The 20,640-nt window shown below is 47.7% G+C and overlaps 1 protein-coding gene and 1 pseudogene across 2 annotated transcripts in view; both read left to right on the top strand.

The window, feature by feature from the left end:
• Positions 1–11,175, top strand: part of CDK12 (cyclin dependent kinase 12) — a 58,685-nt gene extending 47,510 nt beyond the window's left edge. Inside the window, exons 14-16 of the transcript XR_014326981.1 lie at positions 3,574–3,684; positions 5,249–5,393; positions 11,105–11,175. The gene's annotated coding sequence lies outside the window, so the exon portion shown is untranslated. The remainder of the gene's footprint in view (positions 1–3,573; positions 3,685–5,248; positions 5,394–11,104) is intronic.
• A 5,965-nt stretch (positions 11,176–17,140) lies between these two features.
• LOC309975277 (large ribosomal subunit protein eL19-like) lies at positions 17,141–17,879 on the top strand (annotated as a pseudogene). Its single transcript has one exon. The product of its transcript is annotated as a large ribosomal subunit protein eL19-like (transcript).
• The last annotated feature ends 2,761 nt before the right edge of the window (positions 17,880–20,640 follow it).

The following is a 20,640-nucleotide window of genomic DNA, read 5'->3' as shown; positions in this document are numbered from 1 at the left end:
GGAAGTAGGGAAATAAGTACATTAATGCAGGTTATAAAATAAAATAGTAACATAGTACAGAAGGAACCAAAGCAAAGAAGTAATCAGAAAAACTGGAGTTAGCCAGAAAAGATTCCTCGAAGGTAATGAGGATAGAGGACATGAAACAGAAGAGAGGAAGGTGATCAGAGGGAGAAAACTTATGGAAAGCTTATGTGTTTTGTGCAGAGGGCTATGAGTGGAGTAGTCAGGGTAGTACGGGAAAGGAATATTAGGAAACGAAGTTGGAGGAGCAATCTTGTTGGCCTGAATGAGGAATTTGAATTTGACTTGGTAAGCAGTAACACAGCAGAGCATGATGAGATGAATATGACGTTGAGGCCTTTTGCAGCTATACTAGGTCATGGAAGCAGGAAAGCTTGCTAGGATATTATTGTCCTTAACCAGATGTAAGGCCCCAAGAGCCAGGACTAGAGTAGGACAAGGGGAAGGAGAAGAAAGAGAGGGGGCAGTAGAATTAGCAAGACTTGATAGTTTGGATGTGAGGGGAGGAATAAAAGATAGGCTGAAGATGATAACCCCAGGACATATTTATGCTGTTGATGGTGATGAGAACTTGGAAAGAGGTAGCTGCTTTGTTTTTAATAAGTAGAAAGTGTTTACTTTATTAACCAATTGATGGAATATGTCTATGTTCATTATTGCGGAGTCTAGGAGGAGGCACAGCCCCTGGAAAATAGTTGAGCACATGCTATGTGCCCAGATGATCACCTGCACTCTGCCTTTTTCAGGTTGGAGAACCAAGTGAAAGAGAGTTTATTCCTGGGGTGTACCCGCAGACTTCAGGAATGCTATCCCACTCTGGATCTGGGAAAGAAAATACAGTTTTTTTGCCAGTTTCTTCCCCTTTAATGCTTTGAAAATGGGATAGGACTAGCCTGTGGCAGCATGTGCCTGTGGATGCACAATTCTCTGGCTTGATTCTTGGAAGGCCTTTTTCTCTCCCTCCCTGGGGGTCATTTGTATCTCTGGTTCCTGCTCCCAGAGCCATAAAGTGGGAGCCCCCATTTATTAATTGGGTTGGGACTGGGGAAGGGGTCGGCAGGGGACTCTTTAGTGCAGCAGGCGGGGATCTTCCCGAATGAGCCCATTAGCCAGCCCCAATGGCAGCTGAAACGGGGCCGCAGCCAAGTCCTCTCGGTTTCAAAAACCCTCTGTTGCCTGCAGCAGATCAGAACAAGGCCTGCGGGAGCCCTTAGCTTCTGATTGCAGCTGTGAGGAAGGACAAAACAATTTATAGGAAGCCAAGTATCTCCTGTCTCACTGTCTCTTCCTTTCTGACTTTGGGGAGGGAGAAGCCTGGGATGTGGTGTCCCCTCCCACTATAGCTTCTTACAAGGCATGTATAGGCCTAAGTAGGAGAGAACAGGAGTGAGTGTATATGCATTGATCGGACATTTACGTCTATGCTCCTGAAGTGTTTACACATGTCCTCGCTTTCTTCTTCCATCCACACACAGTTGTGTTGGCTAAGCAGTCACTGGTTATACGGCGCTCCCTAGGGTGAGTGTGCTCAGTGTGTTGGGGGGCATGCTCGTCATACTCTTTCCGGCCACATAGCTGCCTTTTCTCCTATCTGCTTTCAAGATTCAAGGTTAGAATTAGATCACCTTTTTAACATCTTTTCTTCATAATCAGAGGAGTTTGGCCTCCTACTGGAACTCACTTGTTTGTCCCTTTAGTTAAGCCAGCACGAGAAAGGCAGGCATCTACAGGGGAGCTTCTTTATGGGTGGCCCTGAGAGAAAGGTGTGCAGGGCAGGAATATCTCACTTCCTGATGGAAGGACACTTGTGTCTTCTTCCTGATAGAATCATAGATGGCCAGAGCTAGAAAGGGAACTAGAGACCACCTAATTCAACTTCCCAGTTTACAGAGCAAGAAACTGAGGCTTAGGGAAGGGAAATGCCTTGTCCACAGTCTCACAGTGAGTTAGTGGCAGCCAGCCAAGATTAGAATCCAAGAGCATCAATTCCTGACAGCCCTGTGCTTCCTCCAGAAAGGAAGGTAGGGCTGTGAGATTTTGAGGGGGGAAGGACAGATTGAGGGGGAAAGTTAGGTTTAAAAAAATTAGTAGAAAAACTGAGAAGCTTTATATATTTTTACCTCAAAGATTAATCTTTCAATGACATGAAAATTGTACAACTGTAATTTTTATTTAGAGTCAAGAACTCTGGTTCGCTGGGAAGCAAGTGGCAAGCCACAGCCAAATATCCTGATGCCTCAGAGTTACACCATAGTTCTAGGAGCTCGTTGCCAACTAACTCTGGGGGTTGGATAGTAGGGAAAAGATCCTCAGAGGCATTGTGAGGAATTTACCCCAAAGCTCAACTCAGGCTCCTTTGCATTATAATACAGCTATATTGAAAAATAAAATCAGAAGGAAAAGAGAAAGAAAACACCTCACTTGCTGGGAAACTAAGGGGAATTGCTGAATGAGAGAAGGGATTATAGAACTCTGAGTAAAGTAAAATAGTCTCTGAGATTACAGGCAAATGGGGGTGGGGCTGTACTCCTCCCCCCTGTTATTTAGCTTTGGGTTGGTTTTCTCCTTTGTTGGGGTGGAAGGAGGGTGGTGTGCTCCACAATGACCTAAGCCCTGAATAGTGTTCTCAATGGACTGACATGCACAGCAGGTTCTAAAGTCATCTCACTCTGGTACTGAGACTCCCCTCCCCTCTTTGGACCTCTCCCAGATGTTTCTACAGTCCCTTCCAATGCTTATTTTCTGAGCATGAGTCTGGGAGCTACTGACGTGCAGGGAGGGGAATGCTAACGAGTTCCTAAAGTGGAAGCAGTATCTTGGAGGGAGTAAGGCAGTTTAGAGATAGAAAGAATTATAGGTCTGGGTCAGAGGGGCCGGGAGGCTGCAAAATGAGTACTGACTGCTCTTGACATATAGATCCCAGTACATATCTTTACGTTTTCTCCATCACACCCTGGTTGATAGCACAGGAGGAATGTGGAGTTGGTCCCCATGCAGATTAATCCCTACACAGGGAGTGTATAGACCTACCTGCCCAAATTGCATCAAATCTGCTGTCCCACAAACCTCCTTTCTATTTCATAGGACCTTTTTCTGGCCTCTGAGCCTTTCTTCAAGAAGCTGTTTTGGACAAGAGAGGCTTCAAATACAATCTGATTATCTGATCTAAAACTAGATGCCCTCCTTTGAGTCACTTTCTTGCATTAACTTTCCATTAGCCTTGAACCTTCGTTGCCCTTTATAATTCTGGGTTTCACAGCTTCTATTTCTGTTGAATTCCTAATTTTAAGTATAGGAACCATGGTTTTTTACTTTATCAGACTGGGAGCTAGTTCCCTGGAGCTAGGAATCTTAGAACACTTACAACTCTCTTTGGGAGCATACTTAAGGTTCACCAGAATCCTTCTCAGCTCTGTGAATTAGAAGAGTGGTGACCATCGCCATCACTTTACCTACCAAGGCCATGCTCCCTGGGTGAAAGCCCATAGACCCTTTTTGGTGTCTAATCCCTTATCTCATTTCTAATATAACCTGAATTTTCTTTTACAGGTGGCAGCAGCAGTAGGAGTGATGGCCCCTGAGGAATTTGGTAATGTCCATCAATTACCTGACATCCGGACCCCTGCAAAATTCAGTCTCTTTCACAGACTTTAAGGCCAGGTAGGGACCTTAAGCCAATCAGAGGCCACTGGCCTGCTTTTGTAAGGGATTAATACACACACACACACACACACACACATACACACACACACACACACACACACACACACACACCCGTCTCAGGGAAGTTCTTATACCCAAAGATCTCCAGAGGAGTTTCCTTAGCTTTTTTTTTTTTTTTTTAAATTCTTTTCCATTATGGTTTATTACAGGATATTGAACATAGTTCCCTGTGCTATGCAATAGGACGTTATTTAATCCATTCTATATATTATATAATAGTTTGCATCTGCTAGTCCCAAACTCCCAATCCAACCCTCCCCCCAACCCCCTTCCCCATTGGCAGCCACAAGTCTGTTCTCTATGTCTGGGAGTCTGTTTCTGTTACATAGATAAATTCATTTGTGTCATATTTTAGATTCCATATATACGTGATATCCTATGGTATTTGTCTTTCTCTTTCTGACTTACATTGCTTAATATGATAATCTCCAGGTCTATCCATGTAGCTGCAAATGGCATTATTTCATTCTTTTTTTATGGCTGAGTAATATTCCATTGTATATATGTGCCACATCTTTATCCATTCATCTATCGATGGACATTTAGGTTGTTTCCATGTCTTGGCTATTGTAAAAAGTGCTGCTACGAACATAGGGGTGCATGTATCTTTTCAAATTATAGTTTTATCTGGATATATTATGCCCAGTAGTGGGATTGCTGGATTATATGGTAACTCTATTTTTAGTTTTTTAAGGAACCTCCATACTGTTTTCCATAGTGGCTGCACCAATTTACATTCCCAGCAACAATGTAGGGAGGGTTCCCTTTTCTCCACACCCTCTCCAGCATTTGTTATTTGTAGACTTTTTAATGATGCCCATTCTAACTGGTGTGAGGTGATACTTAGTGATGTTGAGCATCTTTTCACATGTCTACTGCCCATCTATATGTCTTCTTTGGAGAAATGTCTGTTTAGGTCTTCTGCCCATTTTTTCACTGGGTACTTTGATTTTTTGTTATCGAGTTGTATGAGCTGTTTGTATATTTTGTAAATTAAGCCCTCATCGGCGACATCATTCACAAATATTTTCTCCCAGTCCATAGACTGCCTCTTTGTTTTGTTTATAGTTTCCTTTGCTGTGCAAAAGCTTATAAGCTTGATTAGGTCCCATTTGTTTATTTTTGCTTTTATTTCTATTGCCTTGGGAGATCCTTAGCTTTTTACTTGACCCTATGATGGTGTCCTGTCTTCTGATTAGCAATTCCTCCCTCCTGGCTGGAGTGGGTAACCCTGTCAATTGGCATTGTGGTCATTTCATTCCTGTTCTTTTCTCTTGGCCACAGCTGTGCTAATGAATATTCCTCAATAGTGTGATGCTGATATTGGCTACTCTCAGCCTCTCTACAGCACCTGCCCCACTCACCCACCACCTCATACGTACACATAGTCCTGCTTTCTTCTTCCCCAAGAAGCTCTTTTCTCTTTCTTTCTTTTGCGTGAGGGTAGGGCATTGATATCCCTTCTTACTACCTCTCATCAGCTTCTCCACATCATTTCCAGGTTTGATGGGAGATCCCCCCTGTCCAAACACTGTGCAAAGATACGAGAAGTAGAGGTCTGCCAGCCTGCTTATTTCCATCCTCAATGCCTAGACCTGGGCAGGTCACCAACCTACTATGCCTACCCCTACCCTTCTTGCTGCCAGGTAGGTGTGCTCCTCTCCCTACCCACCAACCCTAAACAGGGTCATATTTCTCCCTGGGACTATTTCTCTCTGTTGTTAAATATCTCCAACAAGGGGAAGGCCTCTGTGACTCAGCTCTCCACCTTGGTGACTTCCAGCCCTAAATTTTAGAGAGCCCTTCTTAATGTTAACTCTCTACCCCCTTTTCTGTAGTTTAAAAACATTTCCCCGGGCTTCCCTGGCGCAGTGGTTGAGAATCTGCCTACGGATGCAGGGGACACGGGTTCGCGCCCCGGTCCAGGAAGATCCCACATGCTGTGGAGCGGCTAGGCCTGTGAGCCATGGCCGCTGGGCCTGCGCGTCCAGAGCTTGTGCTGCGCAAAGGGAGAGGCCACAACAGTGAGAGGCCTGCGTACAGCAAAACAAACAAAACAAAACAAAACAAAAAAAATACATTTCCCCCATTTAGTGCATGTGGAAAGAAGGGAACAGTAAACAGTAAATGGTTGGTATTTGACACTGGAGGGGAAGGGTCTAATGACAGGCAACCCTTCTCTTCGAACTGAAAGCCTGAAGTCCAGATGTGCATTCTGTCCAGTGGCCTGGCATCCTTGGGGAATACTTGAATCTTTTGAGGGAAAGGTTTTATCTGGTGTCCATTCCTGAGGACAAGGATCTCAGACTCTAAGAGTCTCTCCATATTCATTCCCAGACCCCTCCAGGGGGTAGCGAACGGATTGCTACAGGGAAGAACCCAGCAATAGGTAATACTCTGTCTTGAGCTCGGGTGGCAGCTCTTGTCTGGCACTTATAGGGAGTTGGCAGGGGTGCCAGAGCCTCTCCTGCCACTGGAGTTGACATCAGCTTACCCTTTTGACCTTAGGTCTCGTCTCTCAGCAATGCCCCTCTCACCCCTGCAATCCAGACAGCACAAGCAGCAGGCCTAAATAAGCGCCAGGTCTGGGTAAGATGCTCCCTCCCCCGGTAGGCACATACCTTGAATTGGAGGTGAAGCAGTTAGGATGGGATGGATGGAGGGACAGAGTAGGTGTTAGAAAGTAGGAAATGTCTCTGGAAGTGGTTGAGCAGTAAGTAAGCTTTGGGCACCTGGGGTACCCTGCCTACCTCTCTGTCAACCTGGATGTCTGATCCCTCAAAGCTGCTGGTCCATTTGGGCGGCTGCAGTCTTGGTTTCTGCCACACGAGGGCACTGCTGACCAATTAAAACTCCTGCCCCTCCGCAGACAGAGTTTGGGTGAGGGGAGAGGGGGACTCTGCGATCTTTCTCCAAGATAGGGGTCAGAAACACCCCCAGAGAGCCTGAGACCAGGGGCCCAAGGAGCCAGAAGAATAATTAGTTGTTCTTTCACTTCTTCTTCCTTAAAAATGGCCTGAGACCCTGAATGCTCTTCCCTAGTGGACTGACATGTCACTATATTCCCAGCTGAACCTGGGAAGCCCCCTAGCTCTAGTCACAAAACACCTTGCACATGTGTTTCTCTCCTTCAAGGTGTAGCAGGCTCCAGCTGTCCACCCCACTGTCCCCAGCCTCTAAGACAGTCTCTTTCTGGCCCAGAGGGTGGAGGTATCTGGTTTTTCAGAGAGAAAAAAAAAAAAAATTTCTTACACTTGTTTTAAGAGAAGTAGCTCTTAAAGATCTAGCTCTCTTAGGAAAGAGTTTTGGGGAGAGGACTCTCTCAGAGAGACTGAGAGACTAGGAAAGTTCAGTCTTCTATGCCCCCATCACCTCCCCCAGCACAAACCCGCAGAGCTCAAGATGGTCTGGAGGGTGTTTACCACCTGAATGACTGGAGGACACCCAGGCCACTCTGGGGCGCTGCGACGACAGTAGTTTCAGAAAGCAGGATGGGGAGGGCGGCTGCTCTGACCCTTGATCCTCATCCGCCCGCCCGCGTACTGTGTAATGTCTCTGCTAGGGATCCAAGTGGCCGTGGAGCCCTTATGGGGATGAGGTATCCCATATTTGACCCTCAGTCTCCATGAAGCCCTTCCAGGCTGAACAGGCTAAGGGAGGTGACAGAGGTTCTCCTCCTCCCTCCTACCCCCATGATCGAGGGCCCCTCCCCAGGAGGACAGCTTGATTAAACAGTCGGTGCTGCTGGAATTGCTGCACAGCTGGCGCTCCCCCCAGCACCCCGAGCAGCGCAGCAGTGCAGATTAAAATCTCCAATTAGCGTTAAAGTGAAGTGAGGAGGTACTGAGGCTGCCAAGGAGGCCAGACGGGGGCCCTCAGTCGGCAGATACCCCCACTACTGCCTGGATTCTGAGTACCACCCTTTTTTTCCTAGCTCCTCTCCCAACATCTCTCAGTGCCTACTAGCTTTGCATTGCTTGGGGCCAGAGGGCTTTAGAGGGGTGGAGGGTGGGGCTGATGCCTTACCTGACAAAATGCTGGGGACACCATAAATGTGGAGGAGCAGAGATGCCCTACTCACAGCCTGCCAGTTTGAGGTGACTTCACACTACTGCTGCTTCTTTTTGCCTAGAGAAAGGGCAAATAGGACAAGTCCCTCCAGATCCTCTTACCTATAAGGTGCTGCCCACACAAATGTACATGCTTGTATATTTTATCTTATTTGACCCATCTGCTCCCACCCAAATTATGGCTCCTTCCTTCATCGCTCCATTTTTTTCTCAGCTTTCCTGTGGGCAGGGGTAGGTACAGCCTGGCTTGGGAGCACAGCCATGCCCTGCCACCTGGGTCCCAAACAGCTTCTCGTTATCTTCTTTGCAGTTCAGGGAAGAGCAGGGATATGCCAAGAACGGAAGCCTCAGATTCTCCCAACCCCTGAACATCACACCCCCTCTTAAGGGCCCTCTACCATTTATACTTCTACTCCTTCCTTCACCAAGCCCAGAAGGAGGGCAGTATAGCTAGACACACCCTTTGACTTCCCTCTGCCCCTTTAAGGGAAATGGAAGTGGGTACCCAGCTGACTGAACCTACTCACACCTCCAGAAATTAGACACCAGGGCACAGTGCCACCCTCCCAGGCTGGCACATGCTACCCTGGCAGAAGTTCAAATAGCTCCCCCGCCGAATACCCCCACCTCTATGTCTTCCTCTTCTCTCTCCCTCTTTCTTCCTCTCTCTCTCTTTTTTTTCTCAGCTCAAAGCACAGCTGAGCCTTAAAATGGGGGTGGGGAGGACCAAGCTGGGGCAGGGGGGTGGAGAGTTCCAATAGCACGTTTTCACCTGCCATTTAATTGGATGTATTTTTAATTAATGGGACCTCAGGGACCAACATGAGACAATCTGATCTCTGAATAGGGACAGGGGAGGGATTGGGTAAGGGAGGAGGATTGGGCCACTGGGTGCGGTTACCAGGAACCCAGGCCCATCAATCACTGGCCACTTTGCGTTCTGGCATGGAGAATAGCAAGGTGGAGGAGGAGGGGAGGCACTGGGGAGAGGTACCAGGATTTCCCCCCAATGGCCAGGACCTCCAAAAAGGATGGAACTGTACCAGCTGACTCAGTTTGGGGCCCCAAAATTGCAGCCAGGATATTAGGTAAGGCTGTTTTCTTGTTCCCGAGGTTTTGTTTGGTTGAGCTTGTCCCACTGAGTGCTGTAAAATTGTGAAAGGAAGGTGGGGACAGAGCTTTGAGGTCCTTGAAGGGGAGGACAGGAACTAGGGACCGTAGAACCAGAGACTGTGGTGACAGGGAGGAGAAGGGCAGGGTTCAGAGATATTTCTGTGTGTTTAGACATAAAATAAGTGCCGTTGAGATTACATGCAAAACAGCATGCAAATGAGGGCTGGTGCCTTTGGGGTATGAATCATAGACCCTTACTGTTGCAAGGAAGAGAAGCTGGAGCTCATCTTGCCAAACGATTCATTTTACAGATGTGAAAACAGAGACCCAGAGAAGGGAAATCAGTTGAATCCTGCCCTGGAGTTGCTTTTGTTCCTGGATTTGGAGAGTTCCTGGGAACACAGGGAAATGTAAGTAGGTAGGGTGTGGGGAGGAAAGTCAAGGGAAGAGGGTAGGCAGAATATTATTCTCTATTGCTTGGAGTCTCGCGTCTCTGGCTCCTAAGTCTTGGAAGCAACTCAGGGGAGTCAGGTGGGTGCATTACTGGGGGAACATTTCCCTTGTACAGCCTGTTCCAGAGGTCATCTCATCCATTCCCTTGCTTCCAAGTAGACAGATCCCCCATAACCTCCCACTCCCATGAGATTTTACCATATTCTAAAAGGTCCACAGGGAAGGAACTTCCCCAGTTCCTTAACCAAGAAATAAATCCCCCAATGGTGACTAAATATTGAGCTTTTTCTGAGATCTTATCACAAGTTTCTCTGCTGCAGTATAAGCTGCTAGAGAAAATTATGCCAAAAAATGTAGCGAGGAGTGGTCTTGTCCCATGTCTAAGCCAAGAAGAGAGACAGAATTAAAACTCAAGGCTCTGAAAGCTGAGTCAGAAATGCCCCTGTATTCACACGGTGCCATGGCCCAGAGCTCTTAGTCAAGCCCCATCTGGCTCTATGTGGTGTTGGTACACACTGGAGAGAGGGGCACATTTCCAGCTGTCCCCATCTCCCACCCCCACCTCCTTCACTATTCAGACACTAGAGTTAAGAAAGAATGATGGAGAGAAGTGGCTTGCCCACCAAGTTGCCAAAGATGGCATTTCCTGGCATCTCCTTCCTTCCTCAAAAAATTCAACATTCTTTTTTCTGTGCTTCATGAGACTAAGTTGCGGAAAGCAGTATGGGTAGAAACTTCGTCACACCCTCCAAACCCCCAACACTTATCCTTTACTCCCAGAATTGTCTTCTCCTCTATCTTAGTACACCATTTAATATCCCCAGAGTCCCTAGGGAAGAGCAAGATGCACCTCTCTAAGTGCCCCCAGACTCACCCTGCCCTGTCTTAGACACTCAGGGTCATCTCCTTGGCTACCTAATTCTCTGCCTTTTCTACTACCAACAAGATGAGAAGGTCCCCCTTGCATTGCCTCAGGACAGTCTGGATAGACTCCATCTAGCTCCTCCCCTGTTTCCAAGGGCCTGCAGAAGTGGGGGTGGGGGAGGAAAACTGTGCCAGGGAGTTGAAAAGGAAGATTCTCTTGTGGGGGGAGATGGGGGCGAAGCCTGAAAGAGGAGAGAAGTTAGAGAGGGGAAATTTGGAAACTGAGGCCTGTAGTCCCACCTGTGGGGCTGGCTGCATAACATAAGGCAGGCCGCTCATACTGAGTATTGTTCAGGGGGGTTATTAGATGGCTCCTGTTTCAGAGCTGCTGCTTCTCCTCTGAAACAGAGAGCAGCAGAGGAGGAGCACGCAGTGAAGAAAGAGAGGAGGTGTCAGGCTTTCTCTAGGCCCTCTTTCTCACCCCTTGTCCACCCCTACTCCAAGATTAGAGGTATATTGGAGGGGCTAAAAGGCCCGTAAAGCATTCAATCTAGATTCTTGATGTTTCTCTAAGGAACAAGATCTCCCTCCCCTCAATCCCCACCAGCCCTGCCTCATACTCCCAAGGTTTAGCCATGGGTATGAGATCTACAGCCCTGGAGTCAGAGCCTGGAGCCTACTCTGGAATCCAGAGGGAATCCAGGGAAGGAGGGATAGACTTGAAGTAAGTAGAAGGCAGAGGTAGCGGTACCCAGAATCCCCTGCGCTCTAGAGAAGAGGGAATTGTTGAGGAGCTCATTGCTGGCCCAGGGTTTAGCTTTTACTCTGATGGGACTCCTTTCCTCCTTCTCCCTCAGTGTGTCCCATTGGTTGGTGAGAGAGCTGGATGTCTGAACCTCCCACCTCAACACCTCGAGGGTTATCATGCAGATCCCCTCTCTAGCTCCCAGAGCCATGGAAGAAGTGAAGGAAGATATTTCAGAGGTGGCAGCGCCATGATGTCCATCAGTACCCAGGGAGAGAAGCCAAGGAGAAGAAACAGTGCCCAGAGAGGGAGCCAGGAGGAGATGTGTGCTCCTGAAACAGCCTTCTTACCCCATCCCCTCCCCTGCCCCCTCTAACATGCCAACAAGGCTCTGTGCCCAAGTTGTGCCGGCTCTCCTGGCGGGTGATCCTGCTCTGCTGTACAGGCAGCTGGCCCTCTGCTCCAGCACAGAGCATGTGGTGGGGTCTGTCGCACTTCTTTCTAACTCATCCCAGTGTGTCTGTGGTGCAGATTCCTAGGGATGCAGGAGGGGGCTGTGGCCCTGCGAGTAGGAAGACAGTGGGCTCTGGGGCCCTTTAGGTGCGTATCTTCCTGGCTGGAGTGGCTGTGGGGAGGGAGAAGGCTGCTGGCAGCTCACCTGAGTTCAAGGTTCTGGTGGCTCATAGCAACAGGGGTGGCTCATGAAAACAACCGAGGGGAAGGGGGTCCAGGCCTGTTAGAGCTCTTTTTTACCCCATTTCTCCCCCACTCTGAGCCGTGGATAAAGGTCTCTCATCTGGATTGTGGGGCAAGGAGAGGCCCCAGCTAAGAAAGAAGAGAGGGAAATGGGAGAGAAGATAGCAGGGAAGCTGAGCATTCCCAGGGAGAGGCTTCCCAGTGAGGAAAGGATAGGAGAGGCTAGTTACTCTTGCCCCAGTGTATCCATGGGCTGCACAGAGGGTTCTGTGCTGAGGCAGCTCAGTGCTCCCAGGCACCTTTCAGGAAAGGGGCTTTCCAGGCAGACACAGCTACTCCTCCCTACTCTCACCTACCTGCCCAGAGGTCTGGGTACCCAGCTGACACCGCATGACTTAGAAATTAAAAAAAAAAAGAAGAAAAGAAAAAGGCACTATTACAGGACCAGAACCTGGAAGGATTACCACTACTTGGTCTCAGCACTCTTTTGCTGGAAACAGAAACCATGATCTTCAAAGGTGCTGATTTTCTCTTCCCTTACAGGTCAGGTGGGCAATGTGCATCTTCTCCTGACTTTCTGAATCAAGGGGATGATAGACTACTGTGTTTGAGGTCATATCAGCAGAACAGGGCCAGAAAGTGGACCAGGAGAATCAGCTGTGCTTCTGACCACAGTCCCAAGGGCCTCCCTGTTTCAGCAAAAGGAAACAGGGATCTCGGATACCAGTGTATCCAGACACATAATAGATATCCTCCTTCTAACCTCAGAGGAGAATAGGAGGGGAGTTCTCTGACAGAGCCTAAGGTTCCATTTGCCTATTTCTATTGCTTTCACCGATGACGGCTCTGCTGTCCAGCTGGGATGAGGGGCCCTCTGCGGGATGCTCCTGGGGATCCAGAGACAGTTCTGATTGGAGGAAGGGACAGACCAGCTGCTCTTCGTGTAGGGAGATGGGATCAGCTCCACTCCCCCAGCTCTCCCTGGCAGCATCAGGAGCCCAGGGGCCCCTGCTGGAACACCCATAATAAAGCCCAATCCTGAACTGAACTGACATGTCACCTGGCTCTGGTATAAAAGTGGTGCTGAGGGGGATCCTGGGTGCACCAGGTGGGGTGTAGGCAGGTGTAGGGAGTTCAGCCCCAGGAGATACAAGGATCACTCCTCAATACCACGTGTTCCTCCTCTTAAACCTTCTCCTCAGTCCCCCTTTTCTTCCACCTCCCTTCAGCTGACTCCACTCCTGGCTACCTCATGCCCTCCAATCTGAGAAGACATGGTAAGTAGTTGTCTGTTCCCTATACTTTTCTCTTTCTCATTCTCCTCCCCTCCTCCCAACTCCCAGCCAAGAGTTACCCCATTTGACCTCTTCCTACCAGTGAATGCCATCAGGATCTGAACCTGGAATCACCCCCTTCCTCTGAGAATGCCACTCTGGCTCTGAGACTGACTCACCAGTCGTCATCCTCCACATAAGTATAGCCAGGCCAAGACAGGTACGTCCACTGGCACCAAGGCCCCTGACCTGGAGCAAAGGGCAGCCCTAGGGGTACAGTGGGCCTTGGCCCTAAATGCGTATATGCCTGTGTATTGGGCACACTGGTTTATTAGTGTTATTTCAGCATTGTGATGCAGAGAGAGTAAGTGTAACAGCTGCTCCTTGCTTGCAGTGTTTATTGTTACCTAGAGACAACCTCCTGGCTTTTTCCCAGCTCCCCCTCCCCCCCCAGCCCAACCCCCTCCCTGCCAACAGTCCTCCTCTCCCCACACTGATGGGAAATTTATAGCTTGCCCATACCATGCCTTTAACTCTCTCCTGTCCATAAGGTAGATGGGCCAAGGGAAGCCAAAGTGAGCTGTGAGCATGCTTAGGCCCTGGCAGGGTAGAATAGTGCGTGGAGGAGGGAAGGAAGGATGGAGGGAGGGAAGACACCTCTTGTTCCCAATCTATGTCTAGACTCAGGCCCCAGTTTCCCTCCTGGCTCTCATGTTGAGAGAAAAGGGCTTTGGACCTAGTCTTGGGATCCCAGCCTCCTCCTCATAAGATTATTCTTTTTCCTCAGATTATTCTCTAAGCTCCTCCCGTTAGGCTGGCTGGTCCTGAGCAAGTACAGCAAGGTAGTATTGAGACGGGAGGAATAAATGCAGAGTGGCAGAAGCCCCAGATCCCTCCTTTCTATAGAGATGTCACATTGCGACAAACAAGAGGCTCTGGCGTGAGGGATGCTGGCCAGACCTCCACAGCTGGGTAGATGTCAAACATGAAGCTGGCTGCTGAGCCTGCTGGGGAAAACTGACCACCTTAACTTCACCCTGAGCCCAGGACTTAGGTCCTGAAAGAGTCCCAGGCCGTCCTCCAAGTTGGTCTCCTTGGTCTGGGTAGGCTACTCTCTCTGCTTTTCTTCCTGGTCCATTTTCTGCTCCTCATCTTTTGGTTTGATACCTTGGGGAAGATCCAAGAGACCAAGGGAACTGAGGCCTCAGTAGTCCTGGGGAAAGAGAAATTCCTCGATCCCCTCCTGACTCAGGACCTTTCATGGAGGGGCACCATGTCATATATTCACCATCCCCACTGGAAACAAGAGAGGAAAAGGGATTGGATTTTAGCAGAAAGGATAGAGGTTAGACACATGGAAAAACTTACTCATGGGATATAAGACTTCAGAATGGACCTACTTCTCTTCAGAGATTTTTCTTTTGCCTGGTATGAGTTTAAGTCTGTGTCCACCCAAGGGGCATTGGAAGAACAAAGGGTATTTTTCTGGGGCTCCTCCAGATGGGGGCCTCAGTGCAGTTTCCTCCTCATTTCTTCTAAATGTAGTATGTGTGGTGGTTAGAGTGTAATGCCAGTGCTGCCGTTTACGAGCTGTGCCACCTAGGTAAGTCGCTTAACCTCTTTTAGCCCTAGTGTCCTTGTCTGTGAAATGCAGATAAACAACCTTTTAAGGTGGTGAAGAGAGTTTAGTGAAATAATGTGTGTAAAGTACCTAGGACAGTGCCTGATACTGAGTAGGTGCTCAGTCAACAGTGGTTGATACAATAGAGTCTATTAATTTTATGGAATCATCAGGGCTGACACTGTGTCAAAGACTCTATGAGTCCCCTGGAATTATAGGCCAAATGTGAGTATGTGCGTGTGGTGGGGAGAATGTCCATAGTTTTACTGATGATTTGGAGCAGGGGGTGGCAGTCTCCTGGAACGGAAGTAGCCCCAATCCTTTGACTCATACTCCCAAAGAAGTCAGTTTCCCCATTCCCATGCCTCCAGCTAGGAGTTCCTTAGGTAGTGTTCTGCCTGGAAGTACAGCTTCATCTAGGATGGAGCTGGGAGAGACAGCCATTAAGATAGCAACACAGGAATTCCCTGGCTGTCCAGTGGTTAGGACTCTGTGCTTCCACTGCAGGTGGCATGGGTTTGATCCCTGGTCAGAGAACTAAGATCCTACATGCCACATGGTGCAGCCAAAAAAGAAAAAAAACAAAAGATAGCAACACAGAGCACTTGCCAAGCACTTTACAGTTTGTCAAGTGCATTTACCTATATTAGCCTTTTAATACCCAGAACATCCCAGTAAGGTGAACTACCATTTATTGACTGCCAGGCATTGTGCTCAGTGTATATATTTTTTTAAGTATGTTTAAAGTCTATAGAGTATTTCATCACCTAGATATGCTATGATGTATAAAGCTCATCCACTATTTTAATCATTTAGACATATTTACTGTTATAAATAATACCATGATGTACATCCTATCCTAAAACTTCATGCATTTTTTTATAGTAAATTCCAAGAAGTGAAATTATGGGGTCAACAGATACAAATATCCCCCCTCCCCATAGGTATGATCACTTTATTGATGTACCATAATAAGAATAATATTTTTTAATCTTCCTCTTTGGAATTCTTCAATGGAAACACACGGGCAGCCCCTTCTTTCTCCTAAACCCAGCAGAAACATTAATAATCTATCATATCCTTTTTTAAAACTTGAGGTAATTGTAGATTCACATGCAGTTGTAAGAAATAATACAGAGAGATCCCTTGTACATTTTGCCCACATTTACCCAGTAGTAACATTTTGTAAAACTATAGTATGACATCACAACCAGAATACTGACATTAGTTCGATCCATATTTCCCCAGTTTTACCTGTGTATGTGTGTATATTAAGTTCTACGCAATATTGTTACCGTGTAAGTTCTTACATCTGCCACTACAGTCAAGATACTGAACAGTTCCAACACCACAAGGATTCTTCATGTTGCTCTTTTATAATCACGCCTACATCACCCCCTTCTTAACCCTTGGCAACCACTAATCTATCCTCCACTTCTAAAATTCTTTCTTTCGAAAAATGGAGTCATACACTATGTAACTTTTAAGGATTGGATTTTTTCACTCAGCATAAGTCTCTGGATATCCACTCAAGTTTTTGAATGTATCAATAGTTTGTTTCTTTTATTTATTTCATGATATGGATGTACCACAGTTTAACCATTCACCTGTTAAAGAACACTTTGTACACAACATTGTAAGTCAAGTATACGCCAATAAAAATAAAATATTTTTTTATAAAAGGAACGCCTTGTGCTCCCACTTTGTACTCGCTAGCAATTAATGAAAGAGCCTGTTTTACTTGGTGTCCTGAGTGTTGTTTTATAATCACAATTATTAAGTTTCTTAACCCTTCAGGCATGGCACCTATTATTATTTCCATTTCATAGACAGGGAAAATTGAGGCTTATCGTAAATGATTTTCCCACAATCACATGCTGTTAAATGGCAAAGAAGAGCTTGGAACTCAAGACGGTAGGGCTCTTTCTACTACACCAGGCTTTCTCAGACCTTGACGAAGGTTGCTGGGAAGAGGGTGTAGGCAGAACCAGAAGAGAGATGTCGGAGGCAGGAAGAGCACTGGAGCAGCCTGGGCCACTTCAGGTCCTCACAGCTAACTTTGGTTCATAGGTTAGAAGATCAGTGTCATGAAGCAGGGGGCAATATGGCTTATGCCCTTCAAATTGTTTCCCCTTTGCTGCTTCAAGACTGAAGTGGATGGAGCCCGTGAGCAATCTGCCCACAGACCTGGGGCCTAGAATAGGAAAGGGAGGACTCAGCCTTTGGGTGTCCATCAGAGCATAAATGGTCAAGGGTCTCCTTGGAAATGTGAAGTTGAGTGTATCTCTGTTGAGGTCTGACGAAGTTGAGTCCCATGACAAGTGAGCTCTCTATTCTGGGGCAGGGGGCAGTAAGGGAGAAATAGCATTTTAATTTTATTTTAGTGTGGTGGGGAACTATAGGTCATTTACACACACACACACACACACACACACACACACACACACACACACACACACACACACCTTGGGCAGGCTCAGTGTCTGGGACATGGTTCGGGGAAAGCAAAGTGGAATCAAAAATGGTAGTTCACTGTTTTGCTGCTGCGGCCGCAGGCATGAGTATGCTCAGGCTTCAGAAAAGGCTTGGCTTCGGTGTCCTCCGCTGTGGCAAAAAGAAGGTCTGGTTGGACCCCAATGAGACTAATGAAATCGCCAATGCCAACTCCCATCAGCAGATCCGGAAGCTGATCAAAGGTGGGCTGATCATCTGGAAGCCTGTGACAGTCCATTCCTTGGCTTGACGCTGGAAATACACCTTGGCCCGCCGGAAGGGCAGGCACATGGGCATAGGTAAGAGAAAGGGTGCTACCAATGCTCGAATGCCCGAGAAGGTAACCTGGTTGAGGAGGATGAGAATTATGCACCCGCTGCTCAGAAAATACCGTCACTCTAAGAATATTGACCGCCACGTGATCACAGCCTGTACCTGAAAGTGAAGGGTAAAGTGTTCAAAAACAAGCGGATTATCATGGAACATATCCACAAGCTGAAGGCAGACAAGGCTCGCAAGAAGCTGCTGGCGGACCAGGCTGAGGCCCGCAGGTCTAAGACCAAGGAAGCCCAAAAGCGCGAAGAGCGGCTCCAGGCTAAGAAGGAGGAAATCGTCAAGACTCTGTCCAAGGAGGAAGAGACCAAGACATAAAGTTCTCTCCCTCTTCTCTGTTCAGAGTGGCCTCGGCAATTACATAGATCACTCATTCAATAAAAAACAAGCCTTTATCTGCTTAAAAAAAAAGAAAAAATGCCAGTTCACACTTAGTCCTCACTTTACCACTGCTCTTTCTCTCCAAATCATGGACAGCTAAGTCAGAAGGAGCTAGAGAAATCATTTGGTCTATCCCCCAGCCTCTGGGCACTGGTAGAAGCTGACAGGTGGAAACCTAGAGTCAGCCCAAACGCTGCCTCTTCCCACCTCCTGCTGGAACTGGATTTTTTACAGTTGATGTTACCATTGCTCCCTTGGCCTATTCTAGTAGCTGTGGTGGACTTATAACAACTTTCCCTGTCTACTTAAAGCTCCAGAACCAGGCTGAGAGCGCATATCGCTCTTCTCCATCTTCCATGGCCCATCAGAAATGGCACATCTTCTTCCAATGGTGCCCTCCATCCTTATCCAGTAATTCCAGCCATGGGGGTAAACACTGAGGGCTTCAGAATGTATAGGGAGTACTTTGCATTGTTGAAGCAACCAGAGATAGCCATTCTAAACCTCTTTTTTGGATGGACTTTTTTTTTTTTTTTTTCTTTCTGCTGTGCCTAGGGGCTTGCAGGATCTTAGTTTCCTGACCAGGGATTGAACCAGGGCCCTTGTTTGTGAAAGCATGGAGTCCTAACCACTGGACCGTCAGGAAATTCCCTGAGTGGAAGTTCTTAGACAAAAGGAGATCACTATTTACTGGCTCTTATCCCCTCTGAGATTTCCTGATTGTCAGAGGTCCTGAATGTGGAGACAGCTACCTGCCCTTGAAGCCAAGATGGTGCCTTATCAGGAAACTTCAGGGCCCCTGCCTCTTCCCTTCCCTTGGCTGCCCCTCTACTCCAGGTACCCTCCTCTCCTGCCACCACTCCCTTCCCATCTCTCCTTTCTCTCTCTCTCTCTCAGCAAGTTTTTTATGTGATTACAGGCACTGCATGGTAATTAGTGCTAAACTCATTTGCACAACTACAGTTAATTGGCTACAACAATTAATTAATGTGTTGGAAATTTGGCACTGGAAAAAAAAAGTTTGTCATCAAAAAAAGGGCAAAAATTGTAGAGTGAGATACCCATAAAAATCGAGGGCAGGCTTCAAAAGCCCAGCTGGGCCTCAAACTTCAGGCTGGCCTCAGATGCCTTCCGACTCTCAACTTCAACACATTTTCCTCTTTCATTTTTTCCCTCTTCCTTTCTCTATTTCTCTTCTTGCTCTCTCTCTTTTTTTTTTTTTTTTACAACTTAAGCAAACTCATTTCCCTGATAAAATATAGCATGACTAATGGCTAGAGCATGTAAAAATCATTGGGAAAATGTCCTTGGAAGACGAATGCATTTTCAGCAGAATAATTAACTTAATTAACAAATTCACATGCATATTCATCAGGCTATTAATGTCTTCTCGGCTCAGCTTGATGAACATTGCGGTAATAACCATCTCATTTACATACTGCATTCTACTGCGATCCAAAACAGACAACATACAGGCGTATACACACACACACACACACACACACACACACACACACACACACACTTGCACCACTACACACAACATGCCTCCGCCTATTTGACTTCCAGGTTGGCTGGGGGAGAGAGAAGGAGAGAGAGAGTGGGGGCTGGGCACCCCCACTGGGTGGTGTGATCTTTAGAGGGTCATGAGTGAGGTGTGCTAAGGATACCGACATGTGAATGTCTGAGAGAACTTTAATTCTGTCTGCCTCTGTCACTCTCCCTCTGCCTCTTTTTCCTCATTTCCTTTTCTCTATGTCATTTTCTCCCTTCTTCTCTACCGCCCCCCCCCCCAAACCATGTCTCTCTAGGGAAAAACTTGGTATCCGTGCCAACTTTTTCCCCCCTCCCTTCCTCCTTCTCTCTCCTCCTTCCCCTCTCCCAACTGCTGCCAGCCGGCATCAGCGCCGAATTGCCATCTCCTTCAGCTCTCTGTGGAGCAATCTCAGAGAGCAGTAAGGTGTGACGCGGAGTTCTGCCGGTTTCGCAGCACCGCCTGCGGAAAGAGCGCAGGATGGTGGAGGAAGATTAAGAGAAATCGCGAGCAGGGCTCGGCTGCCATTGGTGTGTGCAAACGCCGAGGAGCAAGGGAGAGGGAGAGCGAGGAGGGGGGGTAGAAAGGGAGGGGGAACCCAGCAGCTGTCGGCCTAATTCTTCTAACACTCTGCTTGTGGTCATATTAGAAAAACAGATTATGCCCCTCGGTGCCACTCACTTATACTTGACATACGTTAATGTTCTATATCTCCATTCTCGGGGCTTGATGACAGAGGACTTCAGGTCTAGGAGGATGGGGGTCTGGGCGGCCAAGGGGCAAAAAAAAGACCCTGCCTCCTCATTCTTCCTGACCCCCAGCCCCAGCCTGTACCTGATCTTTAGAAAGGAAGCCTGGGCCCAGAATTTGCTTCTGATGCCACCACTTGCCCCTGCTTTTTTCAGCCCTTAGGAGGTGCAGAGGTCAGAGGACACCTGGAAGTCCTTTTCCCTAAAAGTCACTCCCCCTTTAGAGTCTTAACAGGTCACTTTAGAGCCAAGTGTACCAGCTTTGTGGCATCCCCACCCCTAACCTTTCTGTGGGCTCTGCCCCTCAAATCAGAAGATGGGGGTCAGAGAAAGGGCTCTATGAAAGCTGGTGCTCCTTGAGGGGGTTACAGAGAAGCCATGAGCAAAACAAGGCCAGGTTTGTTTCTGGGTTGCTATGGAAACCAGGTTGCCTCCCGGCAGGAAGGGAGGAGTGCCTGAGGCCTTCCTCCTTCCACCAATCCTGAAGGCTATAAAGGCGGAGTTTGCTAAGGCCTGGGTAATAAGGCTGGTCTTGGAGGACACACCAACCATTCCCCAGAAGCCCAG

This window comes from Leucopleurus acutus (assembly GCF_964270905.1).
Source record: "Leucopleurus acutus genome assembly, chromosome: 19".
In the NCBI taxonomy this organism is placed as follows: Eukaryota; Metazoa; Chordata; class Mammalia; order Artiodactyla; family Delphinidae; genus Leucopleurus; species Leucopleurus acutus.
The sequence above is the reverse complement of the archived record's forward strand: the minus strand, read 5'-3'. Positions and strand labels throughout refer to the sequence as shown.